Raw genomic sequence first — 22,142 nt, 5'->3', positions numbered from 1 at the left:
TTACAGTTATGAAGTAGCAACGAAAATAATTTTATGGTTGGGTCACAACATGAGGAACTGTATTTAAAGGGCCAGAAGGTTGAGAACCACTGTGCTAAACGAACGGATGAGATAATCTCCAAAGTCCTTTTTTTGATCGGAGTCCAACAAGATGCCGTGAGTGTAGACTCACACACAAGCATGACTGTACACTTTACAGATGTGGAAACTGAGTCATGAGTGACAGCCAAGGGCTTCACAGAGAGGAAGGTGGTGTGGTCCAGTAGCACTCTTTGGGAAGTCAAAAGCAGGAGACTCAGTTTCGGATCCTCACACCATCCTACTCTGCCCACCTTCCTTCCTAGAGCTGTGTGAACTGGACAAGTCGTTTCACCCCTCCAAGGATGCCCGGCCAATGTGGCTCAGTGGTTGAACATCACCCCATGAACCGGGAGGTCATGATTCGATTCCTGGTCAGGGCACATGCCCAGGTTGCGGGCTCAATTCCCAGTGTGGGGCATGCAGAAGGCAGCCAATCAATGATTCTCTCTCATCATTGATGTGTCTATCTCTCTCTCCCTCTCCTTTCCTCTGATATCTATAACAATTTTTTTTTTGTAAAAAGCACACAGTTTCTCCATCCCAAAGAAAAGGTATACTAATAACTCTGGTCTAGAGTTCCTGTGAGATAGTGAAGCTTTGTGAACTGAACAGCATTAGGCACTGTGCAGAATGTTTTGCCTTTTCTTTACTCCCAGATTGTCCCTGGAGGTGGGGGTGAGGAAGGAAGCTCAGGACCCGGCATGGAGGAGGGGAGAGCCAGCAGGTTGCCATGGTTTGTTTACTCACCTGAGTCCCCGGCCTCCCCCTAGCCTAGCTGCTCTCACCTGCTCAGGTAAAGAGGTAGGGGGAGCTTGGCTCAGCCAATGAACTGCGATCATTCTCTTAAAGGCACCCAGCAGCTGGCAAGAAAACCAGCCATGCAACCTAGAGAGCTCCCTGGATGCCAGGAGGCAGCTGTGCAAGCTTCGGTAACTCAGCCCTCCATGGCCACACTGTGACCGCAAGGGCCTGGTCACTCGGGGCATGAGAGGGTGCTTGCTCAGAGAGGCCTTCACCTCACCCAGAGCTGCCCCTCCAGGAGGCCTCAGGCCTAGCTGCCCTGGCAGACACCCAGGGAGGAAAGACAACGTGGCCTTGGCAGCTGCCCGCCAGGAAGGAGCCCACAGGTGCCAGGGAGAAGACGCTTCCAGGTCCTGGCCCCCTCAGCAGCCCTGGTGAGTCTTGCTGCTCTGGCTTCTTGAACCTCAGCATAGCAGGGTGCGGTGGGCAGATCCTCTCCCGGAGCGGGAAGGGGCAGACACTCTGGGTGCTGGTTCCAGCCCTGCTGTGTCACTCCAGCTCTCCGAGCCTCGTGTTCCCCACCTGGGGAATAAGCTCAAACTTCCACGTCAGCTTTCCCTTTTATTATTTTCCCTTGTCACACCCCCTTGTTCTGAAAGATTTTTGACTGCCAAGCTGTACCTGTCATGCAATTAGTCATTAATTGGTTTTCCCCCTTGTATGTTAATTGGGGCCTTACGATAGCCAATCAGTGGTTTCTGGTCATCAGGAGCAAACCATGGTAATACTACAGAGCTGATGTAGGTTAAACCAAAAGCAAAGGAATGTGTTTTAGTCTGTATGTGAGATCTTATCTAGAGTCAATATTTGGTTTTCGTTTGGCCTTCTGAAATATGAGAAATAGAGCACTTGTGGGTAATTTCCAGATTATGGGGACTCTAGGTCGGGGAACCCTACATCTAGCTTGCATGGTTTATGGGGGGCACTGGGCAGAAATACTTCCTTCACACCCCAAAACCAGGTTTGGTCTGTACAATGCTGCCTCACACATGAGATGTATTCTTGAAAGTGGAAGCCTTTGACCTGAAAACTTTCTATGTGGGGCTGGACTGCTCCCAGGAGTCCCCACACAGGATTCCTCCCACCTCTGACTGAGGCTGGGACCTGGGTGGGGGATCTCCCTCAGGCCTCTGCTGGAGAGTGGCGGCCAGGGGTGATGGGAATAGGTAGGTGTGAGTGCAGGGCCTGGAAGCCAGGAGTATATGGTGGACGCAGCTTGTGCTGGGAATCAGGAGACGGGACTTGACCTTTTTTTTAAATATATTTTTTATTGATTTTTTACAGAGAGGAAGGGAGAAGGATAGAGGGTTAGAAATATCAATGAGAGAGAGAAACATCGATCAGCTGCCTCCTGCACACCCCCCACTGGGGATATGCCCGAAACCAAGGTACATGCCCTTGACCGGAATCGAACCTGGGACCCTTCAGTCCACAGGCCAACGCTCTATCCACTGAGCCAAACTGATTAGGGCTGCCTAACCTCTTTGACCCTCAGTTTTCCCAGCTGTGAAAGAGGGGTGGTGTAATTTTGGCAATGCTTTCCTACCAAAATTATTCTTAGGGCCAAATAAAATAGTGTATTTCATGGAAGCTTAGATTCTACAGATTTTAAGATGCATCCAGATTCAAAAATGTTTTAAATTCACAAGCATGCATTTTAGAATCGATGAAACAGAGTAATGGATGGTAAATGTGACCTCCATGATAAAGAATTATTCTGATTCTGATGGAATCATGGCTGCTTAGTAAATTATTTTACTTTTTGAAATATCATTTCTTGGGACGTTTTGAAATGTAGACTCATATAAACAGAAAGCAGGGGAAACAGCTCCCTGAGTAGTGGTATTTCCTAATGATTCCTTGAACTGAAACCCAGGCCTGGAATGAGGCCCTGATGCATGAGGCAGTATAATAGATGCTTAAAGCATGCATTTTAGAGTCAGACCCACTGGTCACCTTGGGTGTAAGTCACTTTTCTGTTTCAATCTCTTCCAAATTCTACAGTAGGATGGGGGGTGGGGGAAATGTCAAAAGTGCTGGCTGCCTTGTAGCCCTTGTTGTTAAGTTGTTAAGCATAGGACAGGAACTCAGAACCCACCTGCACGTTCCGCTAGAGACTCCCAGATCTTGGAGACCGGAGTGGGCTAGATAAATCGATTCAGAGCAAGACACCTGGGTCAGTTTCCTCCCCATGTGTAAAATGGGGCCCCTCACACCCCTGCCACCATCTGGGGGCAGCAGGAGGCTCCAGGGCGACGTTGGATGAGTAAGTGCTTTGGAATCAGTACTGTTCCCCAAGTACATGAAGCTGATGCCCCTTGCTTCCAAGGGCCAGTCGAGGTACCCAGCACCTTTCATTCAGTCATTTGAACTCCCCCGGCACCCCCACCCCCCCGTTTTTTCCTCCCCAGCAGCTCCCTGCTGAGCACATCAATTTCAGGGAACACTGGTTCCCAGGACTGTGACAGTGAGCCCCCTTCCTACCCAGTGGGGCTGTGGGAAAATGAAATGGAATAAGAATTAGAACAGAAGTTTCCCAGGAACAGAAGAGGCAGCCACTCTTGCCCAGGGCTTTGGGCACATGGTGTGTGTGTGCATGTGCGCAGGGGCTAACAAAATTAAAGTTGAAAAATTCTAATTCTGTAAAGACCCACGGGAGGCCATGTTAGCCAGCCCTCTTCTCTGGGGGAGGCCTCTCTTCTAACCAACACTAGCAGGTTGCAGCTGTACCCTAGGGGAGCCTCTTAAACATCTTTCCTTGGTAACCAGCCTTGGCATCTCAAAAGTCTCCCAAGGGTGTGGCAGGGTGTGTGAGAGCATGTTTGAGGGCGTCGGGTGTCTGAGTTCCATGGACATGGAGTACCCACAGCTTAGAGAAAAATAAGTTTGAGATGGATGGACTATGGATTATTCCTCCAACCACCATGAAGCTTAGAGGCTGTTTGGTGGAGGAACTAGATTTATTGAGAACCTACTATGGGCTAATGATTCTGCTAAGTGTTGTAAATTCATGACGTCATTGAATCATCACAGTAGCCCATTATATTATTCCCATTTTCCAGATGGGAGCACTGAGGCTTAGAGAGACTACAAATCTTGAATAAGATTGCTCAGTTAACAAGTGGCTGAAATGGGATTCAGATCTTTATGTCTAAATCCAGAGCCTGGGCTCTTACCAATCCCACCAGAAGTTGCAAATCAAGCCAAATGCTAAAGTCTCCAGATACGTTTTCTTTGGCCTACATAGTGTTTTAACAGTTTAAAAATTTAGATGCTGACATTTAAAATTTTGACATTTGAAAATGGAATTTTTAATATAAAAATCTAGATTCTGACTTCTCTTTAAAAACCAGAAGGAAGGTGTGGGTCCATCTTCTCATGTGCCAACAATCAACTTGAACTGATTATAAGCTGTTGCCTTTAAATGGGACATGTAACCTCTAGTTTGCCACAGTCCCCATCATTCCCTACTATTTCCTACCCAGCCCACTTTCTGTTTATACCAGCCTGGCCCTGAGGGCCTGTGGAGACCTGGACCCTGGTCCTAATACTGGCTTACACTGGCTGTGACTTTAGGTAAGTGATGGCACCTTTCCTGGCTTTAGCTGTAACCTGGAGTAGTTAGCACTCTGAAATAGCTTCCCTAGAGACTTTCTGGGCTGCTTGGGGGAGAAGCCACAGTCTCCAGCACATCCTCATCTTGGCCACCTGGCTGTGTGTGATCAGAGTCTGTGTGAATGACACTAGGAGTTGGCCAGTGCTATCTGTTAAATGGCAGACCCTCACTCTGTCACCATCATTCCACTGCACTGCATGTCTGATGTTCCTTGTGACACAAAACGCTTGGGGACAAGTTGGGCCTGGTGTGAGGCCCATTCCCAACACTTTGATCAGAGTCTGACTTCCATGTGCCTCTGTTCATCCTTCCAGGATGCTGATTGAGGTTTCAGCATCAGAGGGTCCTATTCTGACCTCATTTTTGCTGTAGGTGCAAGAGAGAAAATCTACAGCCCAGCTGAGAATGTTCTCTCTTTCTCTGTTACACACATATACACACGCTCATGCATACGTCCACGTGGAAGCATATGGCTCAGAAATAGCCATGTTTTATAGGTCTTCCCATCTACCTAGTGTCTTAATTGGGTTTCTGAGATCAGATCTTTAGAGCCATGGAATTGTAGAGACGGAAATGCAGATGGTGCCTTAGATGTAGATCATTTAGTTCAATAATAGCAAGTACATTTCACTTTATTTGCAATTCCAATCAATTGGTAGAGTGTTTAAAAGGCTTCTGAAGTTACAAAGGGCATAGAATGATCATACGCTGAGCTCTATCATGGATGTCTACCGAGGACATAGCAAGGAATTGTAACAGTACTCATGCCAAAAATTATACAGAAATGAAAAGTGGTCTGGGAATGGGAGATGACTTGTCCAAAGTCACTCAGCAAGGCAAGGCAGAGTAAGATCCAGAAGCAGGGTCTCTCTTGACCTTGAAGCCACTGGTGCTTCACTATATTAGCCCAGAGAAGGAAACTGAGAATGGGAAGAGAAATGACAGAAGCAAGACCAGGACCCAGGAGTCCTGGCTCCCCTAAGAAGCCTGGCTGGGCTTGGGCTAAAGAATTCTGTTGGGCCCCAGTAGGCTGAGCCCTGCCAGCCTAGCCTGTTGGCTTCTGCTCCACTTCTTAGAATCCCTTTGCTCCTGCCCCAGTTTCCTGTCTCATTTTCCTCGGGCTCAGAGAGTGCACATCGGAGCATGGGGCCCCAGGGATCCTAGGCCCTACATACCCTCTTTTAGGCAGGCTTCAGTAAGCTCCCAGCCCCCTCTGTTCTGAAAGAGAAGTCCTAGAACAGGGGATCTTAACCTTATTGATGTCATGGACTCCTCTGGCAATCTGGTGAAGCCAGTGGAGCCCTTCTGAGTATATTTTTAAATGCATAAAATAAAATATATAGGACTACAAAGGAAGCCAATCATGTCAAAATAGTTATTAAGATTAAAAAAAAATTTTTTTAATCCTCACCCAAGGAGTATATTTTTTCCATTGACTTTTAGAGAGTAAGAGGGAGGATGGAGGGGAAGAGAGAGAGAAACATCTATGTGAGATAGATACTGCGATTGCTTGCCTCCCACTCTCACCCTGACTGGACCAGGAGTCGAATCTGCAACCAAGGTACGTGCCCTTGACTGGAAATTGAACCCGTGACCCTTTGGCCCAAGGGCCTATGCTCTAACCACTGAGAAAATTGTCCAGGGCTCAAGATTTAAAAAAAAAAAAAAAATATATATATATATATATATATTTTATTGATTTTTTAGAGAGGAAGGGAGAGGGATAGAGAGTAAGAAACATCGATGAGAGAGAAACATCGATCAGCTGCCTCCTGCACACCTCCTACTGGGGATGTGCCCACAACCAAGGTACATGCCCTTGACCAGAATCGAACCTGGGACCTTTCAGTCTGCAGGCCGATGCTCTATCCACTGAGCCAAACCGGTTAGGGCCAGGGCTGAAGATTTTTTTAAAATGTTTGTGATAGACTAATATATACCTTCTTTATTAATACATTTGAAAAGAGATCTGGCAGCAGGTAGAATAACTTGTAATTTTAAAGTAATGAGGAGCATAGATGATATTTTGAGAGAACTACAATGACTAATATGATATGAAAATATTGGTGATTTCTCCAGGTGACAGCGTCACAGGACCTCAATATTACTGTGGCCACTGCCCACATTCATTATGGAACATAGCATTTAACTTGAGTTAAAGGCTAGTGAAAAAAGAGAGAGAATTTTTTCCATCCAAGTCCCTGAATCCTATCTGCAGAGCAGGCTGAGAGTTCCTCCCTCTAGGACAGTGATGGCGAACCTATGACACGCGTGTCAGAGGTGACATGCGAACTCATTTTTTTGGTTGATTTTTCTTTGTTAAATGGCATTTAAATATATAAAATAAATATCAAAAATATAAGTCTTTGTTTTACTATGGCTGCAAATGTCAAAAAAATTTCTATATGTGACATGGCACCAGAGTTAAGTTAGGGTTTTTCAAAATGCTGACACACAGAGCTCAAAAGGTTCGCCATCACTGCTCTAGGATGTTCAAGCGGGAGTCTGCTAGTCCAGAGGTTTGCAAACTGTGGGCCATGGAACCCCGGGAATTCTGGAAGTGTCATGAAGGTGCGACACAGTGGGGGCAAGTGAGATACCTCTTGAAGCAGATACCTCTGAGTCTACTGCCTCTGCTTCAGCCGGAGCAGGTTCTTTTCTTTATGAGTTCATCTTCATAATTTATATAAGATCACTTTGTAAAAAAGGGCTCACCCATTTGTGCCTGAATGTCAAAAACCTTCCCTTTGCCCCCACCCACCTCTTCGTATAACACAAAGCAAAGCCGTGGTGGAGAGTAGTGAAGGTGTTAGAGAGCAGCGATCTTCAACCTTGTTGAACATAAACTAATTACTGAAATTCTGCAGCACGCCAAAAAACATATTGGTTTTCTTGCCGATCTAACAAAAAGAAAAGGTATAATTTTGATTCATTCATACTGGACGGCTATTGTTGTGTTGGCTGTTGTCATTTTTTTATTTGACAATCTAAGAAGTCAGTGCCCCTGACTAGTAAGGTATTGCATGTGTTAAAAATTCTTGCCGCACGCCAGTTGAAATCGCTGTGCTAGAGGCACACTGCCCTTTGGTGGCTGGGGGGGCCGTGGAGGAGGGAAGGGAACGTCCCACTACCTCTGCCTGCCAACCATTCAGGGAAGCAGTCTTCCAAGGCCCAGTGTGGGCCCACAAGTCAGGGAGGCCTGAATTCAAGGTTCTAGTTCTGCCACTACCTCGAGTTTCTCATCCGCTAAACAGAGATAATAATACACGGGTGTTGAGAGGACCAAATAAGAGAAGTCATAAGCAGTATACAGAACTGTTGAAGGGATTTTAATGTATTTGTCTTCTTGCCTGAGACCCTTTCTAGTTCTCCACGGAGTCTTCCTACCCATACCAACAAACCAGACGGGCCTGTTATACCACAACAGGATATCCCAGTCGTCCATCCCAGTGTTCCTGTCAGACTGTGGGTGAACAGCCCATTGGTCAGTCACCCAATCTGCCAGTTGACCTCCTAAATCCTCCTCTTTGCTGCCCCTACCGCCATGTCATCTGTCTGGCCTGCATTTCTCTACCAGCCCCCGAGCTCTAGCTCGCTGTGTGCTCCAGTCCGATTCCATGGAGCCCAAACTCTTTCTGACTAAATTCTGACCATGTCCTTTTTCTGCTTCACGGCCCATGGTGTCTCCTCACTGCTCACAAGGCCAAGTCCAGCCTCTAGAGCATGGCAACCCAGACTCCAGGCATCTGCCTCCAGCCTCCCTCCTCCTCCAGAGAGGCTGCCACGCTCCTGTTGCTCGAGTCCCCCTTGTCTTCTGCACGAGTGCAGACAGGAGCGCCAGCCCCGGGAGCTGTGGGAAGAGGATGATTCGGGAAACTAGGCATGCTCCTCTCTCAGAGTCTGATGGAGCGGCCTGGAGAAGCTGGACATGCAGAGGAAGGGGGCAGGGCACATGACATGGGGTTATTTTCAGAGATCAGCCAGTAGAGAGAGCTGGGAGGACCTGCACTGTGGGGGCTGAGGGGTGGGGTGGGAGGAATCTACCATTTGCTACATTTTATGAACCAGAGGCGGGAATCAGGTCACCAGGAACAGGTTACGGCCAAGCAATGGAGAATTCATAGAATCCCGGATTCTTAGAATGTCAGAGCCGGCAGGGACCATGGCTATCTTTCCTTTAGTCTAACTCCTCTCTGCTTCAGACAGAAAAGTAAATCCCAGAAAAGGGGAATGACTTGCCCAAGATCACATGAGTTTGAGGCACAGCCTGGACTGCAGTGAACATCAGATTTTCTTCCCAATTTTCGTGTTCTGGGCTCTGCCCTCTGGATTCCCACTAGGAGACTAAATAACTGGTCTGAGACTGATTTACCAACAATGGGTTAATGTGTCACTCTGGGTAGTGCAGTGCTGGCTCTTACCAGAGGTTGTCAACACCTTAACCCAAAGGTCCCCAGCAAGAGGACAGTGACAAGTTACAAGTGTGTCGAGATCTAGAGCCCTCAGGTATCAAGTGGCCAGGTGGAGCCTGGGGTAATCACAGCCCCCAACTCTGATGGGACAGTGACCTTCAGGCTTCAAACAATCTCATTAGTTTAAACCAAAGGGTATCAAATCATGTACTGTAATGGGAAAAGTTGGGAAGCACTGCCTTAATCCCAAAGCATGAATAATTTTAGGGATGATGTGAACAAAGGTGGAGTGAGGGAGAGTCAGAAGACACAGGTTCTAGTTCTAGCTGTACTATTTCCTTCTGATTTGTATATATTCCAGAGGGAAAATAACATGAGGAAAAGTAAGAGTTACCATTTGTTGTGCCTCCTTTAATCTTTCCAGCAGTTCTATAATTAGGCACTGTTATCAACTCCATTATACAGATGAGGAAACTGAGTCAGGAAAATTAAGAGATTTGGCCAAAACCCAGTACTAGGAAGTGGTGGAGCTAGGACTTGAAACCAGGTCTATCTTTCTCTGGATCTTGTGCTCTTATCTACTCTGCTATATGGACTTGTGTGGGAACTAGTGGGAGAGAAAGATTTGGGGGTTTTCAGCCCTGCTCCCTTGACATCAGAGCTGGGGATTCTCCATCCGCTCCAGATTACCAGGTTTCAGGAAGGCCTCAGCAGGAAGGAAGCAGGCCGTGGGGTCCTGAAGACTCCTAAGAAGTAAGGACTACCCCCACCCTTGCCTTCATGGCTGAGAGATTATCAACAGGATTTAGGGTGGGTATTCTGCATAGAGAGAACCATAATCCTCCAGGAGTAGAGCCTCCCGCCCTCAAGGGAAAAAAAGATGGTGAGATATCACTGGTTGCTGCACTGAAATACGATAACTGAAATTAAGAACTCAATAGATGGATATAGTATCATATATTAGCACAGCTAAAGATAAAATTAGTGAACTGAAAGGTCAGTAGGAAGTACCCAGACTACAGCACATATAATACAGAAAAGAATCATGGGGAACATGTGAAAATCTAAATATCATTTAAGTCCAAGGTGGGCTGTAGTAATGGAGAGGAAGAGGAAAGGACTAGGGAGAAAAAGGAGAAGAGGAGGAAAAGAAGAAGAGGAAGAGAAAGAAGAAGAGGAAGAAGAGGGAGGAGGAAGAAGGTGGGGCATAGGGATAGGAAGGGGAAGGGGGAAGAAGAAAGAGAAGAGAATTGAAAAGAAATGAAGCAATATTTGATGGTGGTCAACAATTTTCCAAAGTTGGTTGCCGGAAGCCGGTCCATCCTTGCTGCTTGACACAGTTGCTACAGGAAAGAAACATCTGCACAGCATATGTTTCAAGAACCTGGCATGTATAGCATATTGTTCTTAATATGTTTGCTCTCCTTAGCGCCATGTGTTTTAACCAAGGTCACCTCTCCGAGAAAGGTTGTTTCCCAGGTGGGGATTTTTCCCTGAGGTTAGGGAGGGGATACAACCCCTTAACTAAGTGCCAGGCGGGTAGTTAATCACTTTAACTACAAACAATCACGCTTAAGCTACATAATCTTTACTCCCTGGAATGGAGATAAGAAACGCCCTAACCTTTGCAATAGAAATTGACAGGATTAAAATCGACTGGTATAAATACAGATGTAACAAGACAATAAACATCAGATCCTGATCAGATCCTAACCAGAACTTGGCTGGAGATCCTGGCTAGAGGTCCTGACTAGGCTGCTGATCAACTGAAGGCTGTCTCCGTGTCATTCCTTCTTCACCAACTCCGTCCACACCTTTGGGGACCCCTGGACCTGCTGGGGTTGGACCCTAGCAGTTGGTGAAAGACATTAAGCCACAGATTTAAGAATCACTTTAAAACTCAAGCAGAAGAAATAAAGAGAAACCTGAACTAGGGCCTACTATGGTGTAACTGCTGAAATCCAAAGATAAGGGGAAAATCTTAAAGGAGCAATAATAACACTGACAGGTGCTCAGCAGAAATAATGAAAGCCAGAAAGCAATAGAAAGATATCTTCAGAGTGACGAATGAAAATAAATAGTATGTGAGCATAGATAGTTCTCAAGTTTTTAATGCATATGAATCAGCTGGGCTGAGGTTGGAAGAGGAGAAATGTTCAAGTTTTAGACTCCCAGATCCCACCCCAGATATTTGGATTTAGCAAGCTGTGGGAGTAGAGTCAAGGAATCTACTCTCAAATAGTATCCTGCTGTTCTGACGCTGTGGGTCTGTGGTAGATGGTTTGCAGTGATGGCTGTAACAGTTCCTCCCATTCCTTACCCATGCCCATTTGCAATGTGACTTTGCCATCCCTCCAGTCATGAGATAGAGTCCATTTTTCCTCCTTTTGAATCTGGGCTTGCCCTATGGCTTACTTTGGTTAATAGGTATCAGTTGAAGTGATATTATGGGACATCTAGGCCTTGGCCTCAAGAGGCCTTGCATTTTCAGCATTCACCCTTTCGGAACTCTGCTGCCATGCAAAAAAAACCCACAAAAACTGAGACTGTCCTGCTGGAAACATATGGAGAGAAAGGCACAGACAGCACCAACCTTGAGTGAGGCATGGATCTGCTATTTCTTTCTTTAGAGTTCTCTTTACTCCTAGTGAGCCAGCCCACTGAAACCAGGAAGCAAAAACCCTTTCTTCCTTTAATGTCTCTCCAGCACCCTCTATGGACAAAACGGAGCATCCTGCCAGATGGCAAAAACACACAAACAGATTTGTAAAGGGCCCAGATCCATTTTCCTGGAGCAGGCAAAAAGGGTAAATAGCACAGGCCATCCTAGACCCTCCAGTGCATCCATCTCAATGACTCCAACCACATGAGTGACCTTAGATGAGACTAGCAGTGCTATCTAGCTGAGCCCAGCCCAAATTGCCAAGTCACAGTTACGAGCAAATAGATGTCATTGTTTTTAAGCCCTAAATTTTGGGGTAGTTTGTTTATACAAAAAACTGTAACACCAATGTTGCAGGCTGGATTGTTTTCCACTTCCCACTTCTGAGACTTTTTCTGTGCTGTTCCTTCTGCCCAGAGTGACATTCCTGCCCCCCTGTGCCTGATGGATGTATTTTCCTTACAACAACTTAACAGTTTCATTGACCTATATATAGCACATATATAAAAAGTGCACAAGTCATAAATGTATAGCTTGATACACTTCTCCAAGTACTTATACAGCTGACCCCTGAACAACGCAGGGGTTAGGGGCACTGACCCTTGCACAGTTAATAGCCATGTATAACTTTTGACGCCCCAAAGACTTAACTATAGTCAGCCCTTTGCATCTGTGGATTTAACCCACCATGGATCAAAATGGTATTTTAGATCCACAGTTGGAAAAATACAGTTGGGAATGTGAAAATACTGTTTTCCCTTCGCAGTTGATTGAATCTGCAGATTGCAGAAAATCTGCAAATCCAAAGGGCTAACTGTATTTAGTGAGAAAATTCATGTGTAAGTGGACCAGTGCAGTTCAAACTTGTATTGTTTAAACGTCAGCTGTATGGTGTGACCTACAATCAGATACCTCCCCCCACATTCCCTCAACGTCCTTAGCCATGTCCCCAAGGGTATGCACTGTTCTGACATCTTATACCATGGTTAGTTTTGCATTTTGACATCAGTGGATGTAAAAGTTCTCTTTTGTGGCATTTTTTTTCTCTCAAAACCCTATTTGTGAGATTCATCCACATTGCTACATGTAGCTCTAGTTTATTTTCATCACAGTATAGTTTGCAGTTTTGTGTATATGACTCAATGTATTTATCCATTCTATTGACCAATACTGTAGTCAGGTTGTTTCCAGTTTGGAGCTATTACAGAAAGTGCTGCTTGCACATGCCTTTTTGGGAACATATGTACGTATGCATCTCTGTTGGTTACTCTAGGTAAGTTGAATTACTGGGTTAAGAGCGCTCTCATAGTATATGAAAACTTTAAAAAAAATCAAAATATAAAATGACATGCATAGATTAACAACCACCGTGTGAGAGGAGAAAAAAACTAAATACCGATGCATGGCGTAAAAGGATATTAGAAAAGAAAAATAAAACAAAATGTTGACATGGCTTATGGATCAAGGAAATAGGAGTGATTTTTCCTCTTGACCTTTTGTCTTTCCCAGTAATTATGTAATGACCATGTATTACTTTTATAATCAAAATAAACATTTAATCCTATTGATCTCCAAAGTTCTTGCTCAAATGCCACCTCCAAGTGGCCTTACCGTAGCCAGGTCACCGTAGCCAGCCAATGTCTGGCTTCGTTTTTATACTCTCCAGAGCAAAACCACGTTGCAGCAGGAGCACAGTACCTTACCTGAGCAAGGTGCTTGCAAAACATCTGATCCTTTGCCCATCGTCACAGAGTTTTAAGCAGCAGACATTTCTCAAAAGAGCACTCCAATTTACTAGTAAGAGAGGCAGGAATATGAACCCGGATTACCAGCTCCATTTTCAACTTGAAAACAACTGACGCTGAAAGAGGTTAAGCAGTAGGCCCATTGTCACTCAGCAAATCGCTCGTTCAAGAAAGAGGAGTCTGGTGCAAAACATATCATCTAGCAAGTATATTTTGAACAGAGCCAAGAGTCGGGGTGGAGATTACGATAAAAGCTGAAATTTGGAAACCTCAGCTTTGCATTGCTGACTGTGTAACTTGGAGCAAGTTAATTTACCTCTCTGAACTTCAGTCCCCTCTCTGTCACATTGGAAAGAGGGGAGTAGACTAATTTTCAGGATGGCACATAGGGTTTGACTCTGATTGGGTGGTGGGGGCTGCCTAGAGTGCTACGTTGAGAATGATCTTGAGGACAAGTCCGGCCTTCGTGGGGAGGAGTCCTATAATTGATGGATAATGTCTGTATGAGCAGGGGATTTTAAAATGGTATTATGTTTATTAGATTATTTATTTGTTTTTCCTGGACAAATTGCTCTTCAAGACCTTTTCCAGCCCTCTGTTCAGAATTCTCAGGTTTAGATCTATTCATGTGTCTGGTGGGCATACCATCCCATAGACAATTATCTGAATTCCAAAGGGGAAGGAATTGTAATTATCTTCTAAAACTACAGACTTTGTCTCCAGCAATGTATGTGATCTGTATTTAAATCATCTGTAAGACACTCAGAGATCCTTGGTGATGAAATTGTCTGAATATAAAATGTTAATGACATAGTTGTAAGTTCTTTTGAGATAAATCATATTATTACAATTCCCATATTTGATAGCCTTTCCTGTCTGCCCATTGCCCTCCCCTCAGGTTGGAGTTGGTCCGGGGTGGTGTGTCCTGTGGTTGTAGTGTGCGGTGCAGTTAGTACACAGATGAAGGTGAATGTCCTGAGTACAGCCCCACAATCCCAGACCACTCCTACTCCCCAGGCTTGGGTCAATCATGAGCTGTCTGGACCCACCTGGAATGTTACATGGCTTGGGATTTCTAAAGGAAGGGTGTCTTATCTTTAAAAAAAATATTCTAAAGCCATCAAAGAGCAGTAGGAGTGCTGTTTGAACAATTTACGTAATATATAAGTTACATGTTTATAGTTTATGAAGGGAGCCACGAACAAGATGGCAGGTAAGTGCGTCACATTGGTCGAGCATAATAGCCAGGCTGGCAGCAACACAGGCTTTGGGATCAGACTGCCGTGGATGTGAACATAGCTCTGACATATATAAATGAATTTGTACCATTTACCCTCTGCAGAATGGGTTTAATAATAGTACCTACTTCAGAGGGTTATTGTATGAGATAATTCATGAAAAACACAAGTGCCTGGCATAGATTAAGCTTGCCCTAATATTACTGTTATTATGTTAAAGTCAATTATTAGCAGTGATTTCTAATTATTCTATATAATTAAGAGGGAATATGCAAATTGACTGTCACTCTGCCACAAAATGGTGGCGCCCACCGCGGGGACGGGGCGGGGGGGGGGGGGGGGTTCCATAACACAAGATGGCTGTACCCACAGTGGAGGCCGAGTTCCCGTAAGGAGCCTTAACGAGCTATCAGCAGGGACTTGAGGCTCCGCACCCCCCCTATACCCCCGTGGGGCTTGACAGGGTATCTCAGGCCATGCCCTCTACCCTGGCACCAGGCGGGGGGACCTCAGGCCATGCCCCGGGCCCAGCAGGGCTTGACGGTGGACCTCAGGCCACGCCCCCTGCCCGGCAGGGCTTAACAAGGGTGGAACCGGCCGGGTTTGGATCTAGCCCAATGAGGCGGGGTGCTGACCAGGTCTGGGTCTCACGCAATTTTGAGACACATGTGGGTGGGCAGGGACTTGATTTGGTCCTGTGGTGCGCCCCAGACTCTGACAGGAGGAAGATTTTCATATACATTTTACTAATTTCTTTCATCTCTGACACTTGTATTATAGAGATAGGGCAAATAGCAATATTAAAATATTTCCTCTAATTAATCCCCTTTTAATGTGCACAAATTTCATGCACTGGGCCTAATATAGAAAATAAAACCTGAAAATATGAATTCAACTTACGTAAATTTTGTGGATATCAAGACAGGCTTGCATGGGCTAAAGGTTTTGTTGTTGTTTTAATAAGTAACAAAATGCTCTCTTACAAAAACGTTAGAAAACACAGATTGGCAAAAAGAATAAAATCAGTACTCAGAGATAGCCACTGTTAATCTTTGGGGGCATATCCTAATGTAATAATGTACACATGTCAGAACAGAAATGACATTTGACAAAAGTAGAATCATACTATATAGGCTCTTTTGTAATCAGTGGTTTTTCAATGAGTAAAAGGAAGTCTACAGGCAAATGTATTAGTTTTTTGTTTTTAACTTTAATAAAAGACACCCAATATAAAATTTACCTTTTTTAAGTCTACAATTAATGTGTTAATTTTATGCATATTGTTACAAAACAGATCTCCAGAGCGTTTTCATCTTGCAAATCTGAAACTCCCCACCCATTAAACAGCTCCCTCTCCCCCCATCCCCCAACCTCTGGCAACCCTCATTCTACTTTCTGTCTCTGTGAATCTGACTATTTTGTATACCTTGATATAAGTGGAATTACACAGTATCGTTGTTTGTGACGGACTTATTTCAGCATAACGTCCTCAAGGTTCATCCGTGTTGTAGCACGCGGCAGGGTTTTCTCTTTTTAAGGCTGAATAGCATTTTATTGTACGTTTATACCACAGTTGTTCAGCCACTCACCCACTGATGGACTATTGGGTTGTTTCCACCTCTTGGCTATTGTGAATAACGCTATGAACCTGACTGTGCAAGTATCTCTTCAAGACCCGGCTTCCATTTCCTTTGGATATATACCCAGAAGTGGGATCGCTAGATCATGTAGTTCTTTTTTTAAAAAAATTTTGAGAAAGATACATTCTGTTTCCCATAATGGTTGCACCGTTTCACATTCCCACCAACAGTGTACAAGATCCAATTTCTCCACATCCTCACCAATGCTTTTCTTTTCCTCTTCCTTTTTTTTTTTTATAGTAGCCATCCTAATGGTTGTGAGGTGAACAAATGTATTGTCTTAACACAATCCTAGAGAGAATGTTTAAAACCCTCAAAAGAACAAACCCCTTTGATACCAGGAAGGTGGAATCTTCTTTTTTATTATAAATGACTAACACATTTTTTGAATCTTACCAAATTTAATCTCATTAAGCATAGTCTGCTTTGTGGATAAGCCTCCCCCACTACGGTCACTCCAAATTTCAGGGTGTCTGCTTATCAAAGGACATTTAGTTTGCAATGAGCCCGGTTCCCAGGTTATGAAGGCATTTCGGGGCCCCAGAGCGTGAGCCAGGCAAGGTTCAAGTGAAAACCCCTCTCTGGAGCCCTATTCTAAGTCCTGCTTCTGCAGCAGAAGCTGGGGAAAGTAAAGGGTGGTGTGGGTTGTTCTTGGTTTCCCCTCCCCACTCCCATGTTAAATGTTTGCAAGCACAAATCTAAAGTTGTAACAAAAGAATTGAATTTCCTTAATAAAGAATTGAATTACGAAAGGAAAAAAAAAAAAAAGGGAGCTCAACCTTCTCCAAAGCCAGCCTACCTCCAAACATCTCTTTTTGATCTGCGCTTTTCCGGGTTTCCCACCCTGCCCCTCTCCTCTTGAATGAGGTGTTCTCTGTTGTTCCAGCTTTCCAGCTCTGTTCCAACACCCATCCCCTCAGCCCTCCCCGTCAGGGACCCTGAAATTCCCTGATTCCACTCGCACACTGGTTCCTAGGGATCCTCAGATCCTTGTCTCCCGTTCCAGGCCCTCAGGCAACCTGTTCCAGCAATCTGCTCAGGGAGTTCAGTGAGTGCATGTGTGCATGTGTGTGTGTGTGTGTCTGTCTGTCTGTCTGAGGTGGGATACTATAACCACCATTACCTTAGCAGTCTTGGTTACCACATGTGCATCTCACCCTACTGAATACAACTCTGTTGTAGAAATTAATTACTTTTTCTTTTTCTTTTTTTAAAATAAATTTTTATTGATTATAGAGAGGAGAGGAGAGGAGAGGAGAGGAGAGGAGAGGAGAGGAGAGGAGAGGAGAGGAGAGGAGAGGAGAGGAGAGGAGAGGAGAGGAAGAGATACAGAAACATCAGTGATGAGAGGGGCCCTAACCAGTTTTGCTCAGTGGATAGAGCGCTGGCCTGAAGGGTCTCAGGTGCGGTTCAATTCCACTCAAGGGCACATGCCCAGGTTGCAGGCTTGATCCCCAGTAGGGGGTGTGCAGAAGGCAGTCAATGAATGGTTCGCTCTCATCACTGATGTTTCTATCTCTCTCTCCCTTTACCTTTCTCTCTGAAATCAATAAAAATATATTTTTTTAAAATGATGACAGACTGTCAAACTACAGCGGGAAGGCTGGGGAGGGTTGAAGGGTGGGAGGGGGGGCGGGGTGGGTAAGAGATCAACTGAAGGACTTGTATGCATGCATACAAGCATAACCAATGGACACAAGACACTGGGGGGCATGGGAGGCTAGCGGAGGGTCAAGGGGAGAAAAAAAAGGAGACATATATAATACTCTTTGTAATACTTTAAGCAATAAAACAATAAAAAAAGAATAAATAATATCAAAATAAAAAAATTTAAAAAAATGATGAGAGGGAATCATTGATCGACTGCCTCCTGCACGCCCCCTCACGGTTCATAGGGCAGCACAACCACTGAGCTACACTGGCCAGGCAAATTATTTTTTCTCACCAACTAACCTCTATATGCCAACCAGCATCTCATCTGGACCCTCTGAAGAAACAGCAGGATATTCTCATGCCCACAGAAACACTGAGAGACTACACTGGCTCCAATGTGCTGCCTTCCTTGGCACAATCCTTAAACCCTTTAGATTATACATTACTTTTGCCCTAAATGCTGACCTTAGACACTGACCCTCTCATGAAATAGGACTCTGCCATACCATTTTATCACTTTTTTAAACTGAGCTAAATTTATAGCTTTTCACTGTCCAGCTCAATGAGTTTTGACAGATGTAAACCCCTCTGAATTATAAGATTTTGATACAAATCAGCTAATTTAGATAAGTTGAAAGATCCATACAACTGTTGGAAAGAGAAGGGAGTTTGAAGTCAAGACAACTGGTTATCTAGCCTAGCCTCTGCCATTAACTAGCTGTGTGACTTTGGGCAAGTACCTTCCCCTCTCTGGACCTCGGTTTCTGATCTGTACAATGAGAAAGCTGACTCTAGGAGCCTCCTCCAGCCTTAGGTCCACATGACACGACGGGCAGTGAACAAAGGTCACACAAGACTTCCTGAAATTATGCAGCGCTCCTATGTTCTGCTGACATTTGCAAAGTGAATGCACCTCACCCAGATCCTTCTAATCAAATTCCTGAAGGAGAGAAACTGGAGAAATAATCAATAATTGTAACAATAAACAAAGATGGCAGAAATCAGACAAGCCAAGCCCTGCATCCTGTAGGAATGTACCAAATGCTTACAAATAAACCCTTCCCAAATGTTTGCTCCAGTACATTAATGAAAGAAGCTTCTGAAGGGATTAGCTTCAAATTCACAACAAGTACCAAAAACACACTGTTTGCCAAATAGGTTGAGTTTAGCTGTTTTGCTGTTTGGAAGCTAATGTGCCTTGCTAAAAGAGGAAAGGATTTCTCCAATAAAATAAGATGAATCCCTCATATTTATATCACAGTTTTTACTTTTAAAAGCCTTCTTGTTTCATTCCTCATCTGATCTATGCGCGGGTTCTATGGTAAAAAGCAAAACAGGGATATGTGCTCCTTTTTTTCAGGTGAGGATCCTGAGGCCGGGAAAGATGTGAAGTGAATGTTCTCATAGTCACTAGTGAGCTTACCCTTCTGAATTCTCAGGCCTGTGTCTTTGGGCTGGATCCCACCACTGTGTTTTTACAAACCAACCGACCCAGAGAACAGAGTCCAAGAAGATCTGAATAAAATAATAAAAACAATAAGAACACTCATAGGCAGTAGTTAATGGTAACAGACATTTACTGCCTTCCTGCTAGGTATTTTTACTTGTAATACTCCCAACAGCCCAACAAGTGTTCCCCTCTTTTACAGAAGACGAAATGGAGGCACAGAGAGGGTGCCTGTCTTGCTCAAGCAAACACAGCCAATAGGTTGCAGAGGTGGGATTCCACCCAGGCTGCCTGGCTCAGAGCCCAGGCCCTTTGCCCTATGCTGCACTGCCTCATGTTTCACGATGCTGCTGATTAAAGAACTTTCTAAACAAAGCTATTCATTGGCGAGGTGAGCCACTAGAGAAGCAGTGAGGCCCTGACGGAGCACTTCAAGTGGATCACTGCTGGGCAGTGTTTAGAGGGAAGTTAGGCTTACGGCAGAGAGCTGGCTCACCATCCTGGAAGGTCCCTTCTAACCAGAGATTAGGGGATTTGGTGAAATGTCTCAAAAATTCCAGTGTTTCCGTTCAGGATAGTGACAAATCCTCCTGGCCCTTGGGTTTCCAGGTTGAACACCCTCTCCCAGCCCACCCTTCCTGCCAGCTGGGAGAACAGAATGGATCATCCTGGAAATCTGACAGCACGGTCCCTAGCCCAGGGACTGGGGACAGGGAACAGCAGAACACTAAATTACAGAGTGCCTGCTGCCTGATTAAATCAATGCACCGTGTGCAGTGCTGATGGAGATACAACTTAGCAGGCTCACTCCTGGGTCCGAGGCCCAGATGTTAGTCACAGAACCACAGTCAGAGCTCCAGGGGTTCTCAGCAGCACCTCCTCCAACCACTTCATTTCACACATGGGGAATACAAAGGCCCAGAGAAGGAGAGCAACTTGCCAGAGGATACACAGCATTCGGTCAACAAAATATTAAGTAGCTACTATGCCAAGCACTGTGCTTAGGACTGGGGACACTAAAGAGTGAACAAAATAGCCACAAGCTCAAGTCTCGCAGAGATTATACATTGTTGCAGAAATGGGCAAAAAGCAGGTAAACACATACAATCAGAGATTCTGATCTGATATGAGGGACATGGAGTACATGAGGCAAGTTGATAAAGGGAGGTCTCTCTGAGAAGGGGCCGTTCAAGCCGAAGCTTGAAGGATGAGAAGTATATGGTATTTGTGTGTGTGCATGTGTTGGGGGCTATGTCCCAGAGCCCTCAGGCTGGGATGAGCTCCATGTGTTTAAGGAGACAGCACATGGCAAGGGTTGGGGAGAGGAGAAGAGAGGGGAGGTCGGAGGAGGGTGAGTCTGGAGCACAGAGGGTTTTGTCGGCAAGGAAAGAGGTCTGGAGTTTATTCTTATTGCAATCTGAAGCTATTGGAGAGGTTTTGCAGAATAGTGCCCTGGCATACAGGAGCAAATCACTGAACTTCTGTGGGGCTCAGTTCTTCAGCTGCCAACTGGGACAATCACGTTTGTCCTGTCTCCATGAAAACTCTTTGAGAAATGTAATGTGATACAAATAGAAGGTGGGCTGCTGTGAGGTAAGGCATACCAAAGGTGCTTAATAAACGACACTTAACTGTATGGAGGGGATTTGCAATGATGTGGAGAAAGTACTCATAATATAGAGTTGGGGGGGCGGCAAAATATAAAACTGAATGTGCAATATGATCTCAATTATGTAAAATATACATAGAAAGAAAGGCTAGAAGAAAAGACTTCAGCATATTGCCAGTGATTGCCTCTGAGTTGTGGGCTTTTTTTGTTTTATTAATCCTTACCCGAGGATATTTTTCCATTGATTTTTAGAGGGAGTGGAAGGGAGGGGGAGAGAAACATCAATGTGAGAGAGACACATCAATTGGTTGCCTCCCACATGTACCCTTGACAAGGGCTGGGGATCCATTCTGCAACCAAGGTACATGCCCTTGACCAAAATCAAACCTGGGACCCTTCAGTCCTCAGGCTGATGCTCTATCCACTGAGCCAAACCAGCCAGGGCAGTTGTGGGCTTTTATGTGGGTTTTGCTTAGCTAGACAACAACCTATGAACCAGGAGGTCACAGTTTGATTCCTGGTCAGGGCACATGCCCAGGTTGCAAGCTTGATCCCCAGTAGGGGGCATGTAGGAGGCAGCGATCAATGATTCTCTCTCATCATTGATGTTTCTATCTCTCTCGGGCGCTCCCTTCTTCTATTTTTTTTAAAAAAAGTTATTGGAAATTAAAAATATTTTGTTTGCTGAAATTAATGTATTTTAATTTTATATTTTATCATTTAAAAGTACAGTGGAACTTCATTTCTCGAATGTCTCCCATCTCGAACAATTTGCTTCTCAACCTGACAACCCTTTCATGCTGGTATCTATATAAGTCTCTCAGGTGTCAAACAAAGGAGAGAATGCACAAATATTAGTCAGTTTACCACTGTTAAAATCTCAGGATATTGTGCAGTGAATATTTTCTCTTTTTTTTTTTGCTTTTGTTGCTGCTTATAATTATTGTTAAATTTTCATTTTTTACTGTACATATCCTTTCCTTTTTGTCAAATTTTCATTTACATTTCATGTCCTTTTTGTTTTTAAAGTGTTTATTTATAGGTTAAACAGTACAATAGACATGTACTGTATATAAGAAAGGGTAAAACAGAATCATTTGGGGGTCTGGAACAGATGAATTCAATTTATATTATTTCTAATGGGAAAAAATGATTCAGTTTTCCCACAGCCTTCCAGAATGAATTAAGTTTGAGAAATGAGGTTCCACTGTACATATATAATGTGTATATTTATTACA

The 22,142-nt window shown here is 44.6% G+C and overlaps 1 protein-coding gene across 1 annotated transcript in view; it reads left to right on the top strand.

Annotated features, from left to right (window-relative positions):
* The first annotated feature begins 1,151 nt into the window (after positions 1–1,151).
* The window catches only part of LARP1 (La ribonucleoprotein 1, translational regulator), an 81,496-nt gene continuing 60,505 nt past the window's right edge, over positions 1,152–22,142 (top strand). The window contains exon 1 of the mRNA XM_070414541.1: positions 1,152–1,256. The gene's annotated coding sequence lies outside the window, so the exon portion shown is untranslated. The remainder of the gene's footprint in view (positions 1,257–22,142) is intronic.

This window comes from Myotis yumanensis, unplaced genomic scaffold (assembly GCF_028538775.1).
Source record: "Myotis yumanensis isolate MYYU_CA2020_CCGP unplaced genomic scaffold, mMyoYum1.0.hap1 SCAF_5, whole genome shotgun sequence".
NCBI classification, from domain to species: domain Eukaryota; kingdom Metazoa; phylum Chordata; class Mammalia; order Chiroptera; family Vespertilionidae; genus Myotis; species Myotis yumanensis.
The sequence above is the reverse complement of the archived record's forward strand: the minus strand, read 5'-3'. Positions and strand labels throughout refer to the sequence as shown.